General features: G+C 38.8%; 1 protein-coding gene across 2 annotated transcripts in view; it reads left to right on the top strand.

Moving 5' to 3' along the window:
- Window positions 1–26,026, top strand: part of adcy9 (adenylate cyclase 9) — a 121,302-nt gene that overhangs the window by 45,159 nt on the left and 50,117 nt on the right. The window lies entirely within an intron of this gene.

The following is a 26,026-nucleotide window of genomic DNA, read 5'->3' as shown; positions in this document are numbered from 1 at the left end:
TTCACAATAAAAGCCCTGCTTCATTCAAAATAAAAGTATCAGAAAGCTGGCGTGCCCTAGCTAGCAAGCTACGGAGTTTGCCGCATATGTATTTGTTGTAACGTGTACAAAAACGAGTATGGAAGCTGGACAAACAAGATGCCAAAAACCAACCACTTTAGTGATATTGGACAGAAATAAATACTTTTTTCTCCTCCATTCAAAAATGTGGACATTATGAGCACTACTGTCGGATTCCAATTAATGCAAGGCATCAAAATCAGGTAATACACCAACGTATATTCTTGTCTCAATGAAAGAAAGGAATCTTATGTGTTGAACATGCTTGTATTATCATTAAATATAAATGATATATATGAATCAGGTAGATCGTCTCGACTTGGTCAATTGAAAAGTAGCTCGCCTGCAGAAAAAGTGTGTGCACCCCTGATCTAAGATATCTACCAAAACAGGCAGATTCTAGATTTTAGTAGCCCTCAGGAGTTTATATCGTTTTGTTCTAAAATTCATGCGCATGTTTATGTTTACAGTGATGCTGCATGAATTCATTCATTCATTCAGTTTCTACTCCTTCAAACATTCACGGTCACAGGTAGGCTGCAGCCAGTCCTGGCTGACTCTGTGTGAGAGGCAGGGTACATCCTGTTCTGGTCCCAAGTCAGTCCCAGGTCATCGTTTTGTTCTAAAATTCATGCGCATGTTTGTGTTTACAGTGATGTCGCATGAATTTATTCATTCATTCATTCAGTTTCTACTACTTTAAACATTCACGGTCACAGGTAGGCTGCAGCCAGTCCTGGCTGACTCTGTGTGAGAGGCAGGGTACATCCTGTTCTGGTTCCCAGTCAGTCACAGGTCATCGTTTTGTTCTAAAATTCATGCGCATGTTTGTGTTAACAGTGATGTCGCATGAATTTATTCATTCATTCATTCAGTTTCTACTACTTTAGACATTCACGGTCACAGGTAGGCTGCAGCCAGTCCTGGCTGACTCTGTGTGAGAGGCAGGGTACATCCTGTTCTGGTCCCCAGTCAGTCACAGGTCATCGATTTGTTCTAAAATTCATGCGCATGTTTGTGTTTACAGTGATGTTGCATGAATTTATTCATTCATTCATTCAGTTTCTACTACTTTAAACATTCACGGTCACAGGTAGGCTGCAGCCAGTCCTGGCTGACTCTGTGTGAGAGGCAGGGTACATCCTGTTCTGGTCCCCAGTCAGTCACAGGTCACATTTATACAAACAAACATTTGCACTCATATTCACTCAGATGGACATTTTAACCTGCCATGCATGTTTTTGGACTCAAGTGCCATGAGAAAACCCAAACAAACACATGAAGAACATGCAAACTCCATTCTAAGATCCGAACCAAATTGTTTTAGAAGTGTATCTAAAGTAAAATCACTTGACAATCATCAAAAGGTCATTAATTAAACAATGTATTGATGCTAATATTATGCAAGTAAAAAAAAAAATCAGTTTCAGGGCAAGTGTGATATTTGATTGCGTGGTAGTCAGAACTTAGAGTGTGTGTGATAGAATAGTGTTTTTCTGATGTGTGTGTCCATGGTGTTTATGATCTTCTGGTGTGCATGTGGAATTTCACAGCAAAGCTATGCTTCCTCTCCATTCATCGTTCATTCATTCATTGCTTCAATCATTCAAATATTCACATTTAGAGAATATAACTTTTTGTGTGTGTGTTTGCGTGCAAATCTTTTAGGAGCATATGTGTGGCACATGTAATGGTTCAGCGTTGCACAACTTTATTACTCATAAAAGTAAAAGTCAATTGTTGCATTGGTGCATGTGTGAGTGTTTAAACATGTTATTCGTGCAGTTATCCAGCGAGAGGACAAGAAGATATTTGTATGTTTTTTTTTTGTTTTTTTTAAAAATCAAGCCCTTTTATTGTGTGTGTGTGCGCGTGTATGTGTGTCTCTCTACCCCATGTTCATACTTAGAAGGGATTTAATAATTACCAGTATTAATGATAAACCTCGGTAAAATTCTAGACGGTTAGTAAAACCGTTTCAAATTTCATCCATCCATCCATCATCTTCCGCTTATCCGAGGTCGGGTCGCGGGGGCAACAGCCTAAGCAGGGAAACCCAGACTTCCCTCTCCCCAGCCACTTCGTCTAGCTCTTCCCGGGGGATCCCGAGGCGTTCCCAGGCCAGCCGGGAGACATAGTCTTCCCAACGTGTCCTGGGTCTTCCCCGAGGCCTCCTACCGGTTGGACGTGCCCTAAACACCTCCCTAGGGAGGCGTTCGGGTGGCATCCTGACCAGATGCCCGAACCACCTCATCTGGCTCCTCTCGATGTGGAGGAGCAGCGGCTTTACTTTGAGTTCCTCCCGGATGGCAGAGCTTCTCACCCTATCTCTAAGGGAGAGCCCCGCCACACGGCGGAGGAAACTCATTTCGGCCGTTTGTACCCGTGATCTTATCCTTTCGGTCATGACCCAAAGCTCATGACCATAGGTGAGGATGGGAACGTAGATCGACCGGTAAATTGAGAGCTTTGCCTTCCGGCTCAGCTCCTTCTTCACCACAACGGATCGGTACAACGTCCGCATTACTGAAGACGCCGCACCGATCCGCCTGTCGATCTCACGATCCACTCTTCCCTCACTCGTGAACAAGACTCCTAGGTACTTGAACTCCTCCACTTGGGGCAGGGTCTCCTCCCCAACCCGGAGATGGCATTCCACCCTTTTCCGGGTTTCAAATTTCAATTATCATAGAACCGTGATTGATTACCTCACTTTGATAATAGTGCTCATTTACTGGAGCTAGCACGCCTATTGCCAGCCAGCCTAAAGGCTAACATGAATCCATTAACATTGAATAACGTGGACCCCGACTTAAACAAGTTGAAACTTATTCGGGTGTTACCATTTAGTGGTCAATTGTACGCAATATCAATGAACGTCAATCAATGGTTATTTATATTGCCCTAAATCACAAGTGTCTCAAAGGGCTGCACAAGCCACAACGACATCCTCGGTTCAGATCCCACATATGTACGGGAACATGTACTATATGTAGCATATCTACTAATAAAAGACTCAATCAATACAAAACATATTAACATCTTTCCCCTTTACAAACGTCATACACCAATCTAAACTTGTATAAACACATCGCTGGCTGAACAATTATGTGTTGTGTAGGTGGGCAGGTGGTTGGGGGGGGGATTTGCAAGTGTTGTATATGTTTTCAAGTATTTCTTCTATATATATATATATATATATATATATATATATATATATATATATATATATATCTGTTCATGAATGAGTATATCCGTTCAGCCACTGTGTTCAATGGAGAAGTCTGATCTACAAAATTTGCAGGCAGCATACCCCTTTCCCTTCGAGCTGTCCTGGATGAACTGAAACTATTTTTTCCAATTATTTTGGAACTTGCAAGCGTACTTCTTCTTACTCGTAGTCGCCATGTCTCTTCTTTGTTCTTCTGCTTTGTCTCTGTTATGTTTTTGGACATTCCTCCTCGCTGTAGTTTTGAAGCAATGCATGATGGAAATCCGGATGTTGTTTGTCAGTGTATTAACGTGCCAGCTGGAATAAACACCCTGAGAAATAGCTCCATGCCTGCCTACTTTAAGGGTTATAGATAAACTTATGGATAACGGAGACATATATAATAATCTTCTTCTTGTTGTGTGTGCAGTTGTGCACTGAGCTCCAAAAGCCGTAGATGTTATAACGTGACTGGGTCGGCAAGCTGTTTGTATGGAGTAAAAATCGGATGTGACATCAGGCTGTCCTCACTCAGGTCCGCATGCTGTCCTGGACAGCATACGGACCTGAGTGAGGACAGCATGCGGCTGTTAAGGGGTCAAGGTTTCAGGTGAGAGAGGACCCTAAAGGCAGTACGCCCTCATTATTGTTGTCCGGGTGGAAATCGGGAGAAATTCGGGAGGAGCACTGGAATTCGTGAGTCTCCCGGTAAAATCAGGGGGATTGGCAAGTATGTACATGTTCCGGATGAGGAGATGTTGCTCCGTTCTTGATTTAAGTAAAGTCTGAATGTCATTAAAACAGTTAGCTCCATCTTTTGACTTTTCTTCCACTCCCGTCCTTGCACGCTACACCGCTACAATAAAGATGACGGGGAGGAAACGCTGCAGAAGGTGAGCGACGTAAATAAGACCACCTACAAAAAGGCGCATCCTGAAGCGACTATCAGACAGCAGTTTGAAGATGAACTGTATAACATAATCTACGCAACATTTTGACCAAATAACCACCATTACATGCTATGTAGACTACAAGGAAGTGTTTTCAATTTACAAAAAAAATAAATAATATGACTCCTTTAATCTCTAAGGGAGAGCCCCGCCACACGGCGGAGGAAACTCATTTCGGCCGCTTGTACCCGTGATCTTATCCTTTCGGTCATGACCCAAAGCTCATGACCATAGGTGAGGATGGGAACGTAGATTGACCGGTAAATTGAGAGCTTTGCCTTCCGGCTCAGCTCCTTCTTCACCACAACGGATCGGTACAACGTCCGCATTACTGAAGACGCCGCACCGATCCGCCTGTCGATCTCACGATCCACTCTTCCCTCACTCGTGAACAAGACTCCTAGGTACTTGAACTCCTCCACTTGGGGCTCTCCCTTAGAGATGGGGTGAAAAGCTCTGCCATCCGGGAGGAACTCAAAGTAAAGCCGCTGCTTCTCCGCATCGAGAGGAGCCAGATGAGGTGGTTCGGGCATCTGGTCAGGATGCCACCCGAACACCTCCCTAGGGAGGTGTTTAGGGCACGTCCAACCGGTAGGAGGCCACAGAGAAGACCCAGGACACGTTGGGAAGACTATGTCTCCCGGCTGGCCTGGGAACGCCTCGGGATCCCCCGGGAAGAGCTAGACGAAGTGGCTGGGGAGAGGGAAGTCTGGGTTTCCCTGCTTAGGCTTTTGCCCCCGCGACCCGAACTCGGATAAGCGGAAGATGATGGATGGATGGATGGACTCCTTTAATACGCCCGATAATCCGGTGTGCCTTATTTATGAAAAAAGATCAAAATTAGACCATTCATCGACAGCGCTGTATGGTCCGGAAAACACGGTACTTTGTATTCTTTGGTGAGACGCAGAGGAGGTGATGCTGTTTACATAAGGAAATGTAAAAAAAATCATTCCTCAAGTTGATTGATGTGCACACAATAGACATATAAACAATCAACACACCCCTGTATTTGCAATTACACAAAGGGGTATAAAAGCATAGGCAAAGTGATGAAAAAAAAACTAAACATTAAATTATCGGCATGTTGGCCCCATCTATCCATAGACCCCGCAAAAGTCGCCAACTCATCGCCAGGGGCCAACACTAGCTATATTAAATATCCATACAATGCATCTGAAAAAGCACAGTTTACTAAGGTAAACGGAGTTATCGACTGCACACATTCAGTCAACTAGGAAACATTTTTATTAGATCAATGAAGCAACATTGTAGAAATGTGGCCTGGTTTAATGCGTGATTCTGAATTCTAAGCAACAGCATGGTTGGGAACAGACTGCAAGCTGGCGTGGTACGCAATGGGTGGCTTCTTGGCGAGTGCATTTATTTATGCAATCGTCCTAATGTTAATCTTTGGGATGCACATTGAGCATAGGTGCCCCTTAAATTTGATATCATGTCTTTGCAGCATCATTATCAGTCCATGGTTAAAGTTAGTGACTTGCTGATTTTCTTTTGTTAAACGACAAATTGAGATATTTCAAACCAGCAATTAATTGTGTCTGTGTGCAAAGTATACACAAGTTTAAAAACACTCCTGCGAGAAGCACCTCAAACGCATTGTTAGTAAAATTCTTCTTCTCTGTCTTGCTCATTATCTTTGTGTGTTCTGACTGAGCAGGGTGGAGGATGTCAGGCGCATGTTTTATTGAAATATAATTTGCGTTTTTAAATGGGGTGTGGGCAGGGAGTAGTGAGCCACCCCATCATATGCACAAAAATCCACGTGGATTGGAATGTACAAAAGAAATGTGCTTGGATAAATGCTTGCGCAAACATTTAATACATCTGAATTTGTTATGTGCGTCCAACACTTTCTGGATTTGAGCGTACCCCATTTTTTTGGGAGGAAATCCGCTTAAATCCTGAGTACATGAGACCCCAGAAGTTTATGAGCTGGATTAAAAGCCTACTGAAATGAGATTTTCTTATTTAAACGGGGATAGCAGGTCCATTCTATGTGTCATACTTAATCATTTCGCGATATTGCCATATTTTTTCTAAAAGGATTTAGTAGAGAACATCGACGATAAAGTTCTCAACTTTTGGCTGCTAATCAAAAAGCCTTGCCTTTACCGGAAGTAGCAGACGATGTGCTGAAAGGATTTAGAAGAGAACATAGACGATAAAGTTTGCAAATTTTGGTCGCTAATAAAAAAGCCTTGCCTTTAGCGGAAGTAGCAGGCGATGTGCGCGTGACGTCACGGGTTGTAGGGTTCCTCACATCATCACATTGTTTACTATCATAGCCTCCAGCAAGAGCTATTCGGACCGAAAAAGCGACAATTAATTTGAGCGAGGATGAAAGATTCGTGGATGAGGAAATTTAAAGTGAAGGACTAAAAAAAAAGGCAATTGCAGTGGGAGCGATTCAGATGTTATTAGACACATTTACTAGGGATAATTCTGGAATATCCCTTATCCGTCTATTGTGTTGCTAGTGTTTTAGTGAGATTAAATAGTACCTGAAAGTTGGAGGGGTGTGTCCACGGGTGTGTTGACTGCGAGTGTCTCTGAGGGAAGTCACGCAGCTGCAGGAGGACGCTGACTCCGCTGATGTCTCCGGTAAGAGCAGACTTATTACCATAATTTTCTCACCGAAAACTGCCGCTTGACATGTGGTCGGGATCCATGTTCGCTTGACCGCTCGGTTCCATGGTAAAGCTTCAACTTCGGGAATTTTAAACAAGGAAACACCGGCTGTTTGTGTGGCTAAAGGCTAAAAGCTTCCCAACTCCATCTCTCTACTTTGACTTCTTCATTATTAATTGAACAAATTGCAAAAGATTCAGCAACACAGATGTCCAGAATACTGTGTAATTATGCGATTAAAGCAGACTACTAATAGCTTGGATCGGGCTGGAAAATAATGTCCGCTACAACCCAAGACGTCAAACCCACGCGTCATCATACCGCTACGTTTTCAACACGACACTTCGCGGGAAATTTAAAATTGCAATTTAGTAAACTAAAAAAACCATATTGGCATGTGTTGCAATGTTAATATTTCATCATTGATATATAAACTATCAGACTGCATGGTGGGTAGTAGTGGGTTTCAGTAGGCCTTTAAGAAAAGTAAGCGGCATGCTTTTGAAGCAAAGACATAAATTTAGCATAGTTTTGCTTTACTCGGTCACTGCAGATTCTAAGGTGCTCTGGATTGGAGTGGGCCCAGACGTCAAGGTAACCTGGGTGTATATACAAGGATTGTAGGCACCCCCCTGCTGTGACCTCCATGCTACAGCCAGCCAGCAAGTCAAAATAAATCAAAAGAATCAATAAGAATGATTGAACTTCTTCCAGCGCTGACGTCCGGGTCTGTGTCGAAGCGAATGCAGAACTGTAAGGTGATCAATACCCCAACACAAGCTCACTTCATCACAGACTGGCAGTACATGTTAGTGAGTTTGGACACAAAACCTGCAACGTTGTAAATGTTTGATTGAAGATGTCAGTTTGGCAATAATGTCCAGTTAGAACAACTCCATCTGTTGTGTCAAGCAAGTAATCTTCACTATCCTCAAGGCCTATTTTAGAGTTTTCCAGGAGGCTGTTGATAAAGTTAGGAAACTGAAATGGAAGTAGACTAGGAATGTGGGTTATGCGAAGTATGCTAAACTGGGTGACCTTCAGAGAGCTCTTCCTTTCTGTCACCAACATTTAAACTCTCGTTATCCATTCTCTGCTTGAGGCTCAAACTGGTCAGGAGGCAGAATTAAGTGTGTGATTGCCACCTGCCTCCATGTAAAAATAGTGTTCAGGGTGCCGTGCACCATTTTAGGTTTTCATTTTTTCCTATGTCGTATTTTACTAGCAAAAATAGCTTGGGAGTCCAAACCATGGCTCGGGGTGTTTAGCTGTCCTACGTGACCCAATGTCTGGTCGTCCGGCTCCATCATTTACACAATGAAATCACAGATCGCTTTAGCCTTTGGCTTGTCTCTGTTGGGTTTTTTTTTTTGCACACATTTTAATGCAGTGGCGATGTAAATTGCCCAGGGCTTTTCTTTGTGCCTGGATTTGCAAGGGATTTTTTTCCCCTCCCGTGGAATGTTTGCTAGGCATTTGGTGCGGGTGGCACGCGGGATGTTTTTCTCTGAAGGAGTAAAGAAGATCAACACCATGTTTGTTTACATTGTGAGTTTCGGTGAGCTCAGGGGAAGTTTATGACCTTGTAGGAGCGCCTGATTTGTTCCCCTTTGCCCACTTACATCACTAGGGCTGGGGTTTACCATGAATTGATTAACGTGGACCCCGACTTAAACAAGTTGAAAAACGTATTTGGGTGTTACCATTTAGTCGTCAATTGTACGGAATATGTACTGTACTGTGCAATCTACTAATACAAGTTTCAATCAATCAATTTGAATTTGGACGATTCTAGTCCCTCGTTTTGATTCCGCCTCCAAACGATTCTCGATTACAGTTCTTTTTAAAAAGGTAGGGTCAAAAATGTACTATTCTCAAAAGGCCATCTTCAACCAGTATATAAATATCAATTCTTTGAACTTTAATATAAATGTTGTTTTTTCCACAGGAGTATGCTTTGACTAAAGTTTAACTTAAAAAAAGAAGTATTTTCTAGTCAGGGTTTTATGCTGCAGATTCCGATGATCCATGAGCAAAATCGGCCGCTACCAATCACCTGTATTAACTCCAATTTTTTTAAATTAAATTATGGTGAGCGATAGGGCTACACAATTTTAAGAAAAAAAACAATAGCAATTTGATTTGTGATTTTTATATTTTGTAACTGGGAATCAGCACCTCCAAGTCCAAGTCCATGGTTCTCGCCCGTAAAAGGGTGGAGTGCTATCTCCGGGTTGAGGGAGGAGATCTTGCCCCAAGTGGAGGGGTTCAAGTACCAAAACAAAAACGCAAAATTATTGGAAAAAAATCAAAATACTCTAGTATTGATCAAAAGACTCAGTATCGAGTTTTAACTCTAGCCATTTATGGATTGACAATTTTTTTTTTTTTTACGTGTGTGACCGATAGCAACCGAGCTGTTACATTATACTATCTCTAAGTCTTATTCATTTACTTGTTAATAACTGCTTACTTTCTGCTGTAATGCGCTTTTATTTACACCTTTAAGATTACAAAGCACTTATTTATTTTGTTGTTTCAAGTAAGTTTAGTGGCAAGCTTAGCTATTACAGTGGCATGTCTGCTCCTCTTTGCTCCATCTCTGTGTGTAACATGTTTAGCCTCGTCCTCTATCCTTCCAGTGATTATTAAGCCTAAGAACCGTAGTTTGTTTGCCACAATTGATGATTGTTGACTCTGGAAGATAAGCTGTATGGGGATATAGTTAGCTGCGAGCGAACTGGGTGGTAGTTAATTTTTCCAGTCAGGAAACTGAGCATTGAATATTTGGACGATTCCAGTAGATCTGCGCGGATATTTGATAAGTCAATTAACCGGCGATAAATGAATATTAAGTCGGCAAGTTTTCCATCGTTCAAGCTTTTCATCAGTGTTCGAATCAGACAGTTGGGCGGATACGGCATCCAACATGTCCGGCTCGGTCTCGTCGAAGTCGTCATTAAAAGAGTCAGTGTCGCTGCTGTTAATGTTAAATTCTCTCGCTGTTGCTCTATTCCCGTGTTCTACTGTGTGACTGATCGCCTTGAGTTTAAACTCTGCGTCGTAGGAGCCATTTTGGGGTCTTTACACACAGAAACGGCACGCCTCCCGCAGTCATATATCCCAGCATGCACCGCGCGCTTCTTCTTCGTCGGGGGAAAACAAGGTCGGCGGCTGTAGAAGAAGAAGAAGAAGCGTATAAGAAGAAGCACACTTCTTCTTATACGGGGGAAAATTAAGTGGCGGCTGCTTACTGAGTTGCGAGACCTCCATCCATCCAGCCATCCATTTCTATCGCTTATTGTGGCGCAATATTGGTCCATATATAAGGCGCCCCGGATTATAAGGCGCACTGTCAGCTTTTGAGAAAATTTGAGGTTTTTAGGTGCGCCTTATATTGAGGAAAATACGGTATATATATATATATATATATATATATATATATATATATATATATATATATATATATATATATATATATATATATATATATATATATATATATATATATATATGTGTATATATATATATATGTATATATATATATATATGTATATATATATATATATATATATATATATAGGGGTGTAACGGTACTTGTATTTGTATTGAACCGTTTCGGTACGGGGGTTCCGGTTCGGTGCGGAGCAGTACCGAACGAGTTACACACGAACATATGAAGTAGCCGCCTATTCTAAAGTCTTAACAAGCTGCTCCGTTCCGTTCTGCCTCTGTCTGTACACAGCACCCTGCATTGTCCCTCCCTCACAACCATCTGATTGGTTACATACAAAGCCAATCAGCAATGCGTATTCAGAGCGCATGTCGTCAGCGCTTTAGTGTCGATGTCGAGCAGATGGGTCTTTAGCAGGGGAGCAACGCACTCTCCCCAAATTATATTCCAAGTCAACTACTTTCTAAACATCACTATGAGCCCGTTGACCTTTTAGAAAGAAACTGCAGCTCAGCTCACTCGCAGTCCTGGCTTTAGGTGAAGGCTAGTTAGCTTTTAGCGCAACGTTAACTCATTTTGCTGTGTGTGTGTGTGTGTGCGTGTGTGTGTGTGTGTGCGCGTGTGTTACGGACTGTTAATTGAGGTGTTAAAGCAGCAAAAAAGGACATTAAATGAAGAGTTTCTGTCTCTGATAGTGTATAAAATAATGTAAGTGCATCATAAAGCCTACATGAACTCCATGGTGGTCGGGGATGAATTTTCAGCTATAGTTACATGAATCATTAGTAATGTAGCAGCCTAGTTTTGAATGGCAGGGTCCATGCTATCACATGTTGATAAAAATATAACATTTACATAATAAAAATCAACTACAGGCTTCCCCAGTGCTGTAATAAATTAAGCATGATGAGTTGACTTGAAACTGTTTAATGTTGCAATTTTTATATGTAGAAGAAAAGTTGTCATTTTATTTAATCAAAGCAACAACTTGAAGGGGTTTAATGTGGATTAACGTGGGCAGAATTATTAGAGTGTTCCCAATGTTAAAAGAATCAAGCCGTTGTTTACAAATATGGTAAATAAATAACCAGAAAATGTATATTTCGTTGTTTTTTTACTGTACCGAAAATGAACCGAACCGTGACCTCTGAACCGAGGTACGTACCGAACCGAAATTTTTGTGTACCGTTACACCCCTAATATATATATATATATATATATATATATATATATATATATATATATATATATATATATATATATATATGTACAGTATATGCATGTTTCGAACGAAAATAATGTTCCTTCTAACTTACCTTGGTACCCTAAAATATGAGCCTTCCTTTAAGGCAACACTTGCCTTGACCATAAAAAGTTCAAATTTGAGGCCTGCAGTTGGTCTGTTTGACTCTGACACGATTGGGGCTAATCTTTAACTTGGTTTAAGATTTACAAGGGAAAGAACTATGTTCTAATGAATCACCTTTATTGTTGTAGTCGGTTGTTTTTTTCCCCTTCTCAGAGTTTGTGAGAGTGATATATAGTTTATCCGCAGAAAAGGATAGATTAAAGCCTAAATGCGGCAGGTCAATCGCACGCAGCCTTGTGCTTTTTGTGTTGTTTTCCAGGAGCCCACTGTTAACGTTTTTGAGAGATCTTCTGTGAGTCGGTGTGTGGCTCACATGGGAATGGGCACAAGTTTGACATATGCCTCAAAACCTGCTGTTTGCATTCAAGCTGAGGATGTACTTGAAGACTCCCTCAATGAACTCATTTGTAAGCAAGCAGGATGCATGGTGAAAATCTCTGGTCCCACAGTTGCCAATTTAACAAGTTGTGTGTTTTTAGCATAGATTAAAAATCAATATCAATATGAGAGTCATTTGCGACTGACTTAAAATGATTTGTATTTACCTGGTAAATTCGGTTAGCTTAATGTGAAGATTTAATTTGCAAGACAAATGACATTCATTCACTAAATAGTAATGATACGATCTAGAACATTTTATTACAGCTAACACCACACACACACACGCTTGCGCACACACATTTTGTTCAGCTTTGTTTGTCTTGGTAGAAATGTAACAAATATACTCCAGTGGACAAACTATTCAAACAACCGCCATTAGCGTCAGACTGACGCACATGTGGAAACATGTGCGTCCATAAAATGGCAATTTAAAACAGAGCACACTTCTTTTTTATTAGATTTTAAATGTTTGTTTTTTTTTTGCATTTATTTTAAGCTTTGGGCATTTGATTAAAACTGTATGTATTTATATACTGTATATGTATATATCCATCCATCCATCCATTTCCTACCGCTTATTCCCTTTGGGGTTGCCTATCTAAGCTACAATCGGGTGGAAGGCGTTGTACACCCTGGACAAGTCGCTACCACATCACAGGGCCAACACTGATAGACAGACAACATTCACACTCACATTCACACACTAGGGCCAATTTAGTGTTGCCAATCAACCTATCCCCAGGTGCATGTCTTTGGAAGTGGGAGGAACCCAGGACTACTCAGGACCTTCGTATTGTGAGGCAAACGCACTAACCCCTTTGCCACCTTGCGCCCCATATGTATATATTTTTATATATGTCGTGTTTATTTATTTTTATATATATATATATATATATATATATATATATATATATATATATATATATATAATATGTGTGTGTGTGTATATATGTATCTGTATGTATATATGTGTATATTTATATGTATATATATGTATATTTATATGTATATGTGTAAATATATATATATATATGTATATATGTATGTATATATATGTATATATATATATATATATATATATATATATATATATATATATATATATATATATATATATATATATATATATACACACACACATACATACACGGTGTATATGTATATTAGAGCTGTGAATCTTTGGGTGTCCCACGATTCGATTCAATATCGATTCTTGGGGTCACGATTCTATAATATATAGATTTTTTTCGATTCGATTCTCGATTCAAAAACAATATTTTTCCGATTTAAAAGGATTCTCTATTCATTCAATACATAGGATTTCAGCAGGATCTACCCCAGTCTGCTGACGTGCTAGAAGAGTAGTAGATTTTTTTTAAAAAGCTTTTATAATTGTAAAGGATAATGTTTTATCAACTGATTGCAATAATGTAATTTTTTTAAACTATTAAACGAACCAAAAATATGACTTATTTTATCTTTGTGAAAACATTGGACACAGTGTGTTGTCAAGCTTATGAGATGCGACGCAAGTGTAAGCCACTGTGACACTATTGTTCTTTATTTTTATTTTTATAAATGTCTAATGATAATGTCAATGAAGTATTTTTAATCACTGCTATGCTGCAATTGTAACTAATATTGATACTGTTGTTGATAATATTCATTTTTGTTTCACTACTTTTGGTTTGTTCTGTGTCGTGTTTGTGTCTCCTCAATTGCTCTGTTTATTGCAGTTCTGAGTGTTGCTGGATCAGGTTTGGTTTTGGAATTGGATTGCATTATTATGGTATTGCTGTGTATTGTTTTGTTGGATGGCTTAAAAAAAAAATATATATATTATTTTTTAATCGATTTTTAAAAAAATGACAATCGATTCTGAATCGCACAACGTATTTGATTCGATTCGTATTCGAATCGATTTTTTCCAACACCTCTAATGTGTATATATATATATATATATATATATATATATATATACTGTGTCTATATGTACATATATATATGTATATATGTATATACTGTGTATATATGTACATATATATATATACTGTGTATATATGTACATATATATATATACTGTGTATATATGTGTATATATATATATATATACACTGTGTATATATGTATATATATATATATACTGTGTATATATGTATATATATATATACTGTGTATATATATATATATATATATATATATATATATACTGTGTATATATGTGTATAAATATATATACTGTGTATATATATATATATATATATATATATATATATGTATATATGTATATACTGTGTATATATGTACATATATATATACTGTGTATATATGTATATATATATATATACACTGTGTATATATGTATATATATATATATACTGTGTATATATGTATATATATATATATACTGTGTATATATATATATATATATATATATATATATATACTGTGTATATATGTGTATAAATATATATACTGTGTATATATATATATATATATACTGTGTATATATGTGTATAAATATATATACTGTGTATATATGTATATATATATACTGTGTATGTATGTATATATACAGTACATATACATGTGTCTGTGTTGTATATATACAGTATGTGTTATATATATATATTTAAGGATGAGGTTCGCCCGGAGTTCCTTAAGGCTCTGGATGCTGTAGGGCTCTCTTGGTTGACAATACTTTCCAATATTGCATGGACATCAGGGGTCGTGCCTCTGGATTGGCAGATTGGGGTGGTGGTTCCTCTCTTTAAGAAGGGAACCGGAGGGTGTGTTCCAACTATTGTGGAATCACACTCCTCAGCTTTCTCGTTAAGGTCTATTCAGGTGTACTGGAGAAGAGCACTACTATACACTCGCCAGGGTCTTTGAGGGTTCTTAGGTGTTTGCCCAACAGTCTACATGTGCTTTGTGGACTTGGAGAAGGCATTCAACCGTGTACCTTGGGAAGTCCTGTGGCGAGTGCTGAGAGAGCATGGGGTATCGGACTGTCCGTATGATCGGTGTCAGAGCTTGGTCCGCATTGCCAGCATTAATTCGGACTCGTTTTCAGTGAGGGTCCAGCTCTGCCAGGGCTGCCACTTGTCACTTACGCTGTTCATAGCTTTTATGGACAGAATTTCTAGTTGCAGTCATGGCGTAGTGGGGATCTGGTTCGGTGGCTGCGGGATTGAGTCTCTGGCTTTTCCAGATAATGTAGTCCTGATGGCTTCATCTGGCCAGAATCTTCAGCTCTCTCTGAAACGGCTTACTGCCAAGTGTGAAGCGACTGGGATGAGAATCAGTACTTCCAAGTCCGAGTCCATGGTTCTCGCCCGGAAAAGAGTGGAGTGCCATCTCCATGAGCCGAACGGGTAAAATCAACTTAAAAATTAAACTATGACAACTTCAGATTGTTTCCTTTGTTTTATTTCGCACCAAAATCGAACAAGCACCTTCTAAAAATGTACATATCACAAATAATCATTTTGACAAAAAACTTCAAGATATTTGAAAATTCGGAGCTAAACATTGGTGCAGTTTCAAAAACACCATGAAGAACACAATGAACTTAGACTTAATCTCAGTGTATCTACAAAGCCATTAAGCTTTCCTTCACAGCCCATCTCGGAGTGAACAAAAAACTAAATAACGCTTAAAAAACTCTTTCATGTATCAACTGCTTCATTTGTCATTTCCACACATTAATCCTGTGCTAACGCAACAAACCACACCAACGGAGGTAGAAACTATTCAAGAGGGTTGAATTACTCCCTGCCTCCTAGAAAAAATAAAAGCGGTGCAATGTGTGAACAATTTCAACAAACCAAAAATAGAAAAATAAGACTGACAGTATTGCAGTAAATCACACACTGTTTAATTCCTTTATATTTGCACAGAATACAATAATTTTCACAGATCTATATCAATGTAGCATTTTAAGTGGGGTTACATATTGTTTATTTTGCTCCTGTTTGTTTTATGTTGGGTCGAGGGGGAGTTGTTGTAGCCCCGCTTTACTGTGTAACTCTTGCTTGATATACTTGCTTGTATAAACTATTTGCTTGCCTAAAAGAATTGCTACTGTGACATCCAGTGGACACATTTAGAACAGCAGTTTCTTTCATTTAAAAATGCAGCTCAATTTTATACTTGGCAAAGTCATCTCACGGGCCGAATTGAACCTTTTGGGCCCCATGTTTGACATACCTGTTCAAGCATATGTATTACTTCAAAACATACATTTTTAAGTGCGAAGAATTGTGAGGAAACATCAACTGTTTCAAGCAATTATTAAAAAACATACAGTTGCGTGCCTTTAAAGTGACAATGTAAACATCGAGTGTAAAACAATAATGTTCACTTAAGTGTCTTTCAACTTTTACTTTCTGAGAAGCGTTGTCCTCTACAGTGGACATGTTTATATCAGTCTGGAATGTGATGTTTCTCAGAAAAATTACCTAACAATATAACTTTTAATAATGTGAATACCTCACAAACTGATGTTTGGCTTCACAGGCTTGAAATATCTTTTCTGGATGAGCGTTTATGAGGTAGCGACTTGTCCAGGGTGTACGCTGCCTTTTGCCCAAATGCAGTCAGACATGCTCCAGCCTGTTTGCGACAACGAAAGAGACAAACGTTGGAAAAAAATAATGGGCGGATTAAGGATTTATTAAGTTGTTTTTCGGTTTCCTCATATTTCCAGCGTTGAACAATTTTTTGGGGTGATTAGCGCCTTGTAGTGCGACGTGACCGGCTGGCTCTGTTGCCTTGGAAATGCTGGAGACAAAAGTGGCACGCATTGCTTTGCAGAACCTTCGCCAGGGTTTGTTTGTGTTAGCAACATAACTCAAATACAAACCCCGTTTCCATATGAGTTGGGAAATTGTGTTAAAAGAAAATATAAACGGAATACAAAGATTTGCAAACCATTTTCAACCCATATTCCGTCGAATATGCTACAAAGACAACATATTTGGTGTTTAAACTGATAAGAAAAATGTATTTTGCAAATCATTAACTTTAGAATTTGATGCCAGCAACACGTGATAAATAAGTTGGGAAAAGTGGCAATAAATACTGATAAAGTTGAGGAATGCTCATCAAACACTTATTTGGAACATCCCACAGGTGTGCAGGCTGATTGGGAACAGGTGGGTGTCATGATTGGGTATAAAAACAACTTCCCAAAAATGCTCAGTCTTTCACAAGAAAGGATGGGGCGAGGTACACCCCTTTGTCCACATCTGCGTGAGCAAATAGTCAAACAGTTTAAGAACAACGTTTCTCAAAGTGCAATTGCAAGACATTTAGGGATTCCAACATCTACGGTCCATAATATCATCAAAAGGTTCAGAGAATCTGTAAAAATCACTCCACGTAAGCAGCATGGCCGGAAACCAACTTTGAATGACCTTGACCTTCGATCCCTCAGACGGCACTGTATCAAAAACCGACATCAATCTCTAAAGGATATCACCACATGGGCTCAGGAACACTTCAGAAAACCACTGTCACTAAGTACAGTTCGTCGCTACAAATGTAAGTGCCAATTAAAGCTCTAGTATGCAAAGTGAAAGCCATTTGTCAACAACATCCAAAAACGCCGCCGGCTTCTCTGGGCCCGAGATCATCCAAGATGGACTGATGCAAAGTGGAATAATGTTCTGTGGTCTGACGAGTCCACATTTCAAATTGTTTTTGGAAATATTCGACATAGTGTCATCCGGACCAAAGGGGAAGCGAGCCATCCAGACTGTTATCGACGCAAAGTTCAAAAGCCAGCATCTGTGATGGTATGGGGGTGCATTAGTGCCCAAGGCATAGGTAACTTACACATCTGTGAAGGCACCATTAATGCTGAAAGGTACATACAGATTTTGGAACAACATAAGGTGCCATCTAAGCGCTGTCTTTTTCATGGACGCCCCTGCTTATTTCAGCAAGACAAGCCCAAGCCACATTCAGCACGTGTTACAACAGCGTGGCTTCGTAAAAAAAGAGTGTGGGTACTTTCCTGGCCTGCCCGCAGTCCAGACCTGTCTCCCATCGAAATTGTGTGACGCATTATGAAGCTTAAAATATGACAGCGGAGACCCCGGACGTTTGAACGACTGAAGGTCTACATAAAACAAGAATGGGAAAGAATTCCACCTTCACAGCTTCAACAATTAGTTTCCTCAGTTCCCAAACGTTTATTGAGTGTTGTTAAAAGAAAAGGTGATGTAACACAATGGTGAACATGCCCTTTCCCAACTACTCTGGCACGTTTTGCAGCCATTAAATTCTAAGTTAATTATTATTTGCAAAACAAAATTTTTTTTTATGAGTTTGAACATCAAATATCTTGTCTTTGTTGAGCATTCAATTGAATATGGGTTGAAAAGGATTTGCAAAGTATTGTATTCCGTTTATATTTACAGCTAACAAAATTTCCCAACTCATATGGAAACATGGTTTGTAGATAGATTTTAAAGACATTTTGAAGGAAATATCAAAAAATAAAAAAAATCCTGTTATTGACTACGAATACACTTACTTCCTGCTTACAGCATTCCGTACCCCCTCCTTGGTGTCCCGCTCAGCGTAGAGGATTCTGGGAAATGTAATTTATTTCAGACACGTGTCAACGCTAAAGCATGGAAAATAAATTACACACCAAGTTTTTCTTTTGATACTGTTAGGGTGTCACGGTATTATTGGGGCGGTATTGCTCGGTTGTTAGAGCGGCCGTGCCAGCAACGTGAGGGTTGCAGGTTCGATCCCCGCTTCTGCCGTCCTAGTCCCTGCCGTTGTGTCCTTGGGCAAGACACTTTACCCACTTGCTCCCAGTGCTACCCACACTGATTTAAATGTAAAAATTAGATATTGGGTTTCACTATGTAAAGCGCTTTGAGTCACTAGAGAAAAAGCGCTATATAAATATAATTCACTTCACTTCACTTGTGAAGACTTTAAAACCGAAATACTGCAGTATGGTAAATGGGTTATACTTGTATAGAGTTTTTCTACCTTCAAGGTACTCAAAGCTCTTTGACACTATTTTCACATTCACCTATTCACACACTGATGGGGGGAGCTGCCATGCAAAGCGCTAACCACAACCCATCAGGAGAAAGGGTGAAGGGTCTTGCTCAAGGACACAACAGACGTGACTAGGATGGCTGAAGCCGGGAATCGAACCCCTGCTGTGCTGCCTGTAAACATAATAATAACGCAAGTGACTATATACAAGGACATAAACTTTCATTTCTCATTACTGTGAAATTGTTAACAATTGTACTGTATTTACTTGTCCATAATAAATAAAATGGGCTAATTTCTGTGAGCAACATTTTAATTTAAATACATCTTCAACATTATAAAGAGCATTTTCTTTCCAGTTGGAAAAACTAGGTCAGGTTGTCCTTTTTTTTTTTTTTTTGCCATCACAGAATCCTCGCTCGTTCGTTTATGTTGATGGGCTCATATTGCCCATCCAGGTTGAAGATGAAATATTCTCACAACGTGACATTAGGCTTTTTAATCATATTTTTTCTTGGTAGTTTTTGTTACTTTGCAGGACTTCTCACTAGCGAGTTACGAGTAGCGAGGTTCTCTGTACGTGCTTCCTGTGGGTGTAAACTAGCGGTCTTGCTCTCTGCCAACCCGGGACAAAGATTGTGAATGACTGCAAAGAGAGCTTACAGCGTTAAGTTAATTATACTGTCAAATGAACGTGCTCAGATGCTTTCTCTCTGTTTGAAGTGAGAGACAAAGAAAACAAACACACTCATGTAGCAATTTATCCATACCGGCAACTTAATTTTCTTTTATTGTTCGATTGATTGATTTATTGACTATCAGCCCAGGCTTAGTGTAGTCACCATCAAACCTTTTTTTCATGGTGCAAGTGGTGTTTTTTATTAGTGTAAAGGCTGCTCCAGTGCGGCGCATACACACTTGCTGTTTCCTTAACCACTTTTGATTGGCTAGAATTCAAAGGGCATAAGACTTAACAATTATGATTGGCGAGCATGTATGTCACTCAAATGTTGGTGACGGCGGTAAAGAAACCCAACACCTCCGCCTCTCTCGGTTTGGTTTTGCACTAAGAAAAACCTCAATGTTGATTCGATGTCCATTAATGGTGTGGTTCTACTATGTAGAATATCGCAATATATTACCATATTAAAATATTGCATTATTGTATTTTTAATCATGTACCCAGCTCTACTTTACACTATATTTTTTGAGATGTGAATAATATTTCATCAATTATTCTGTGTATGATTGACAATTAGAGATGTCCGATAATGGCTTTTTTGCGATATCCGATATTCCGATATTGTCCAACTCTTGATTATCAACCGATAACGATTTATACAGTCGTGGAATTAACACATTATTATGCCTAATTTTGTTGTGATGCCCCGCTGGGTGCATTAAACAATGTAACAAGGTTTTCCGAAATAAATCAACTCAAGTTATGGAAAAAAAATGCCAACATGGCACTGCCATATTTATTATCGAAGTCACAAAGTGCATTACTTTTTTGTAACATGCCTCAAAACGGCAGCTTGGAATTTGGGACATGCTATCCCTAAGAGAGCATGAGGAGGTTGCGTTGGGCAGGGTTGGGGTATATTGTAGCGTCCCGGAAAAGTTAGTGCTGCAAGGGGTTCTGGGTATTTGTTCTGTTGTGTTTATGTTGTGTTACGGTGCGGGTGTTCTCCCGAAATGTGTTTGTCATTCTTGTTTGGTGTGGGTTCACAGTGTGACGCATATTTGTAACAGTGTTAAAGTTGTTTATACGGCCACTCTCAGTGTGACCTGTATGGCTGTTGACCAAGTATGCTTGCATTCACTTGTGTGTGTGTGAAAAGCCGTACGTATTATGTAATTGGGCTGTAACACAAAGGCAGTGCCTTTAAGGTTTATTGGCGCTCTGTACCACTCCGTACAGCGGCGTTTTAAAAAGTCATAAATTTTACTTTTTGAAACCGATACCGATTATTTCCGATTTTAGATTTTAAAGCATTTATCGGTCGATAATATCGGCAGCCCGATATTATCGGACATCTCTCATGACAATTAATGAATAGTGTCTTGAAACAAAAAAAGGTGCTGATTATTATGTCCCATCTAGTTTAAATGTTTAGAAGAATAATATGAGATCAGCTATCGTCATTCTTCTCACTGTACTGCACTATAGCCCATCCCACTATATTCTTCTTAATATAACACTGGCATTGAAACAGGAGTTCAGAACATTAAATGAGTTGTACTTGTATAGCGCTTTTCTACCTTCAAGGTACTCAAAGCGCTTTGACACTACTTCCACATTTACCCATTCACACACACATTCACACACTGATGGAGGGAGCTGCCATGCAAGGCGCCAACCAGCACCCATCAGGAGCAAGGGTGAAGTGTCTTGCTCAGGACACAACGGACGTGACGAGGTTGGTTCTAGGTGGGATTTGAACCAGTGACCCTCAGGTTGCGCACGGCCACTCTCCCACTGCGCCACGCCGTCCCATTGACAAAGAGACTATCCTATCCAATGGAAAATAAAAATAACAATAATTTATTTATTGTTGATTTCCCCTCTTAGATGGTAATGTGCATTTCCTTCATCTTTCTCTTATTGATTTCAAATGGCAGAAAATAGATAAACAATTAAAACAGTACGGCATGTATCGGATGGTTATATTATTCCTACAACAAGGAGAATGGCTATTATTTGTGAATAGTCAGGTATGGCGAAAAATGTTATGTTTTGGGGGTCCCGAAAACACATTTTTAGAAATAGCTTTTTAGAGCAACTTTTAATTGAGTATTATTTTTTGAGCAATGACAGTTTAAAAAAAACAAAAAACAAAACAAAATTCTTGACTATCCGAAATACCCCTACTCATAAATGTGTTTTTAAAAAGTCATACCACGCTTAAGTCTCCAGATCAACTTCAAATCCATCCGTTGATTATAAGTTGTATTTGTTTTATGCTCTTTTGTCGAAGAAAACATAGGTTTTTTATATGTGAAATACAAAATATGCAATATTTTCCCCCCCAAAAATATTTTTAAGTAAAATTTTTGTTGTGAAGTAATTGGAGCCTTGAATATTTCAGTAATTTAAAACATTGATTTTGATGGGGCAGCACGGTGGAACAGGGGTGACTGCATGTGCCTCACAATATGAAGGTCCTGAGTTGTCCTAAATTCAATCCCAGGCTCTGGATCTTTCTGTGTGGAGTTTGCATGTTCTCCCCGTGAATGTGTGGGTTCCTTCCGGGTACTGCGGCTTCCTCCCACCTCCAAAGACGTGCACCTGGGGATAGGTTGATCGGCCTAAATTTGGCCTAGTGTGTGAATGTGAGTGTGAATATTGTCTGTCTATCTGTGTTGGCCCTGCGATGAGGTGGCGACTTGTCCAGGGTGTACACCGCCTTCTGCCAGAATGAAGCTGAGATAGGCTCCAGCATCCCCGCGACCCCAAAAGGGAGAAGAGATAGAAAATGGATGGATGGCTTTATTTTTTTAAACCCCATATTTCAGGGATTTTTAAATCAAGTTTTTCATAGGCCGTAAGCCATAATCAATCACCACAATTATATATATATATTTTTTTTAAAAAGGCTTGAAATATCTTGATTTGCATGTAATGAGCCTACGTCATAATGTTAGTTTCACCACCTAATTGCTGGAATAATATTCAGTTGTTTTGCAAAAAGCCTGGATTTATGTAAGGGTGCTACGATTAATAGATTAAATTGATTAATACAATTAGAAAACAAGCTCTGATTAATATTCTGTTGCATTGATTAATCGTTTAATGAGTGTAACTAATAAAACTGCTAAAATCCAGACCGCATAGAGTGCCCACTACTTTAAAAACGTCAATATAGTTTCTGCACGGTCGCTGTAATAGCTATGGTGTGTGGGTGCTACGATCGGTTTTATCTGATTTAATTTGTATATATTTTTTGTTTTTTTTATTGTTGAAAGTGCACGTTCAATTTTGATTGTTTTATTTAAAAAAAAAAAAAGAATTAAGGTTAATACAAGCAGAATTGTTTTTATTTCAACTATGTTCCCTAAAATATGCATTGAAGCTATAAAGTATGTTTAATCCGATTATTCGATTAATCGAACAAACTATTTGATAGATTACATGATTACTAAAATAATCGATAGCTGCAGCCATATATATTTGTACTCACCCACGTTTTGGAATCATATTGCACCAAAGGCTTTTACGAACTCTTACTGAGTTAATGATTTTAAATTGCTGATGCTCAAGTAGGCTCTTATGTATGTTCTTCTTTTCATTGATAAATTCATGTCTATGTAATACAGTAAAGCCCAACTTTACAACTTTGGCATATCAGTAAGTGGAATAAATTATGGAATGTATTAAGCAAAGAAATCAAACAATGTACTTTACTAATATGATCCAGTTTAAAAAAAACAACTGTTGGAACTCAAAGTGTTTATTTACAAAGGACAAGGAAGACCAATTGTGATAAACGTATTAAACTTCTGGAAAATAAGATTATGTCATTAAGTGAATCATAACTGACTTAACTATGTATTACCAGAACTGTTGTATTTCGAAATCCCTGTTGTATATGGTGTTACAAAATGAGAACAAAAATTAAATATATGTGTTAATAATTGCTGTGAGGTGAAATGGGGTAGGATTAAACAAGCTTAGCTCTTTCCTACTCCTTTTTGGGTAGGAAGAGAAATGGAAAATATGGGATGTATCGTATTGAAATTGTATAAATGTTCGGAATAAACTCTAAGCAACCTACCCGACCGACAAACCAACATTATTCATCTTGTGAAATAATGAATGGGTATATTCTGGGTCTCAATGACGCAGCGTTTTATTTATTTTTTACATTTTCATAAAAAAAAGGTATGTATTTTATGCCTAATTTCTCCAGGATCTTTCAGAGTGGTGCAAGATTTTGCAACATTGTCAAAGTAGATTCATTTCAAAAACATTTGCAACTATACTACAAATGAAAATTCACTTAAACTTTTTGAGCATAACTTTATATGTTAACAAAGCAATACAGAGTTACATTTTTTTTAGGGTTGTGTCTAAAGCAGTGGTTCTTAACCTTGTTGGAGGTACCGAACCCCACCAGTTTCATATGCGCATTTACCAAACCCTTCTCTAGTGAAAAATAAAATGTTGTTTTTTTTTAATTCAAGAAAAACTTATGTTTTTTTTTTTGTTATTTCACAAAATGAACCGTGCATGAACATCACCTTGTTCACAGAACAAAACCATGATTTCACAACAAATTACACACCTTACCATGACTTGCTTAACGTGGACCCCAACTTAAACAAGTTGAAAAACCTATTTGGGTGTTACCATTTAGTGGTCACTTGTACAGAATATGTACTGTACTGTGTAAACTCTACTGTATCATATAATGTATTATCTTCCTTTGCAATCTGCTAGTAAAAGTTTCAATCAATCAATCAATCAAAAAACCTGAAAATCAGATGGAAAATTAGAGGGAACATTGTTTGGGGGTATCCATAATACGCCGACAGGGAGAAGTTTTTATTTACACGATAATTCGGATGTGTCTATACCTCCGTGGTGGAGACTCCGCCGAACCCCTGAGGCCGATTTACCGAACCCTTAGGGTTCGATCGAACCCAGGTGAAGAACCACTGGTCTAAAGAATATAGTCGGAAAAATTATGTTCAATAATGTTTTGTTATAATAATAACAGTTAGGCAGTTAATTTCCTTTCAGTTTTAGAGTCATGTAAATCTCACAGAGTAAGTCTTGATATATTCTTATTTTACTGTTATATTGTTATTCCCATTGTTTTTATTCTTTTTGTAATATTTCTCTATTTCGTTTCCTTTTAAACCCCCATTATTTACTTTTTACTTTTTTTTAAATTGATCTCAACTCTGTACACTGCTCCTGGAATTTTAATTTTCCTGAAGGAACGCTCCAGAAGGAATCAATAAAGTACTATCTATCTATCTATCTATCTATCTATCTATCTATCTAATGGCCTGAACTGGAATGCTTAAAGGGGAACATTATCACCAGACCTATGTAAGCGTCAATATTTAACTTGATGTTGCAGAACAAAGACCTTATGTTTTTTTAACCGATTTCCGAACTCTAAAAGGGTGAATTTGGCGATGTAAACGCCTTTTCAATTGTTCGCTGTCGGAGCGTTGTGACGTCAAAACGTGAAGCAGTCCACCATTTTCTCAAACACATTACACGCAGCAAGTCAAATCAGCTGTTATTTTCCGTTTTTTCGACTGTTTTCCGTACTTTGGCGACATTATGCCTCGTCGGTGTGTTGTCGGAGGGTGTAACAACACGAACAGGGACGGATTCAAGTTGCACTAGTGGCCAAAAGATGCGAAAGTGGCAAGAAATTGGACGCACATTTTACCGACGACACCTATGCTACGACAGAGATGGCAAGAATTTGTGGATATCCTGCGACACTCAAAGCAAATGCATTTCCAACGATAAAGTCAAAGAAATCACAAAGGTGAAATTTGTTGATGTTATTGACTTATGTGCTAATCAGGCATATTTGCTCACGGCATTACTGCAAGCTAATCGATGCTAATATGCCATTTCAGCTAGCTGTATGTACATATTGCATCATTTTTCCTCATTTGTAGCTATATTTGCATCCAGCCTTTCTCTCCCCCCCTTTAAATGCCAAACAAACACCTACCAATCGACCGATTAAAGTTGCACCAGTGGTCATAAGATGCAATCGTTGGTTAGAAGGCGATCGCCGAATTCGTCCTCGATGCCGCTGTCTGTCGTGATGTGACTCAATTACTTCAGTTTCTTCTTCAATTTCGTTTTCGCTATCTGCCTCCACACTCCAACCATCCATTTCAATACATTCGTAATCTGTTGAATAGCTTACGGTGCTGAAATCCGAGTC

This window comes from Nerophis ophidion, linkage group LG20 (genome assembly GCF_033978795.1).
Source record: "Nerophis ophidion isolate RoL-2023_Sa linkage group LG20, RoL_Noph_v1.0, whole genome shotgun sequence".
In the NCBI taxonomy this organism is placed as follows: domain Eukaryota; kingdom Metazoa; phylum Chordata; class Actinopteri; order Syngnathiformes; family Syngnathidae; genus Nerophis; species Nerophis ophidion.
Note: the sequence above shows the minus strand (reverse complement) of the source record. Positions and strands in the feature narration are given on the sequence as shown.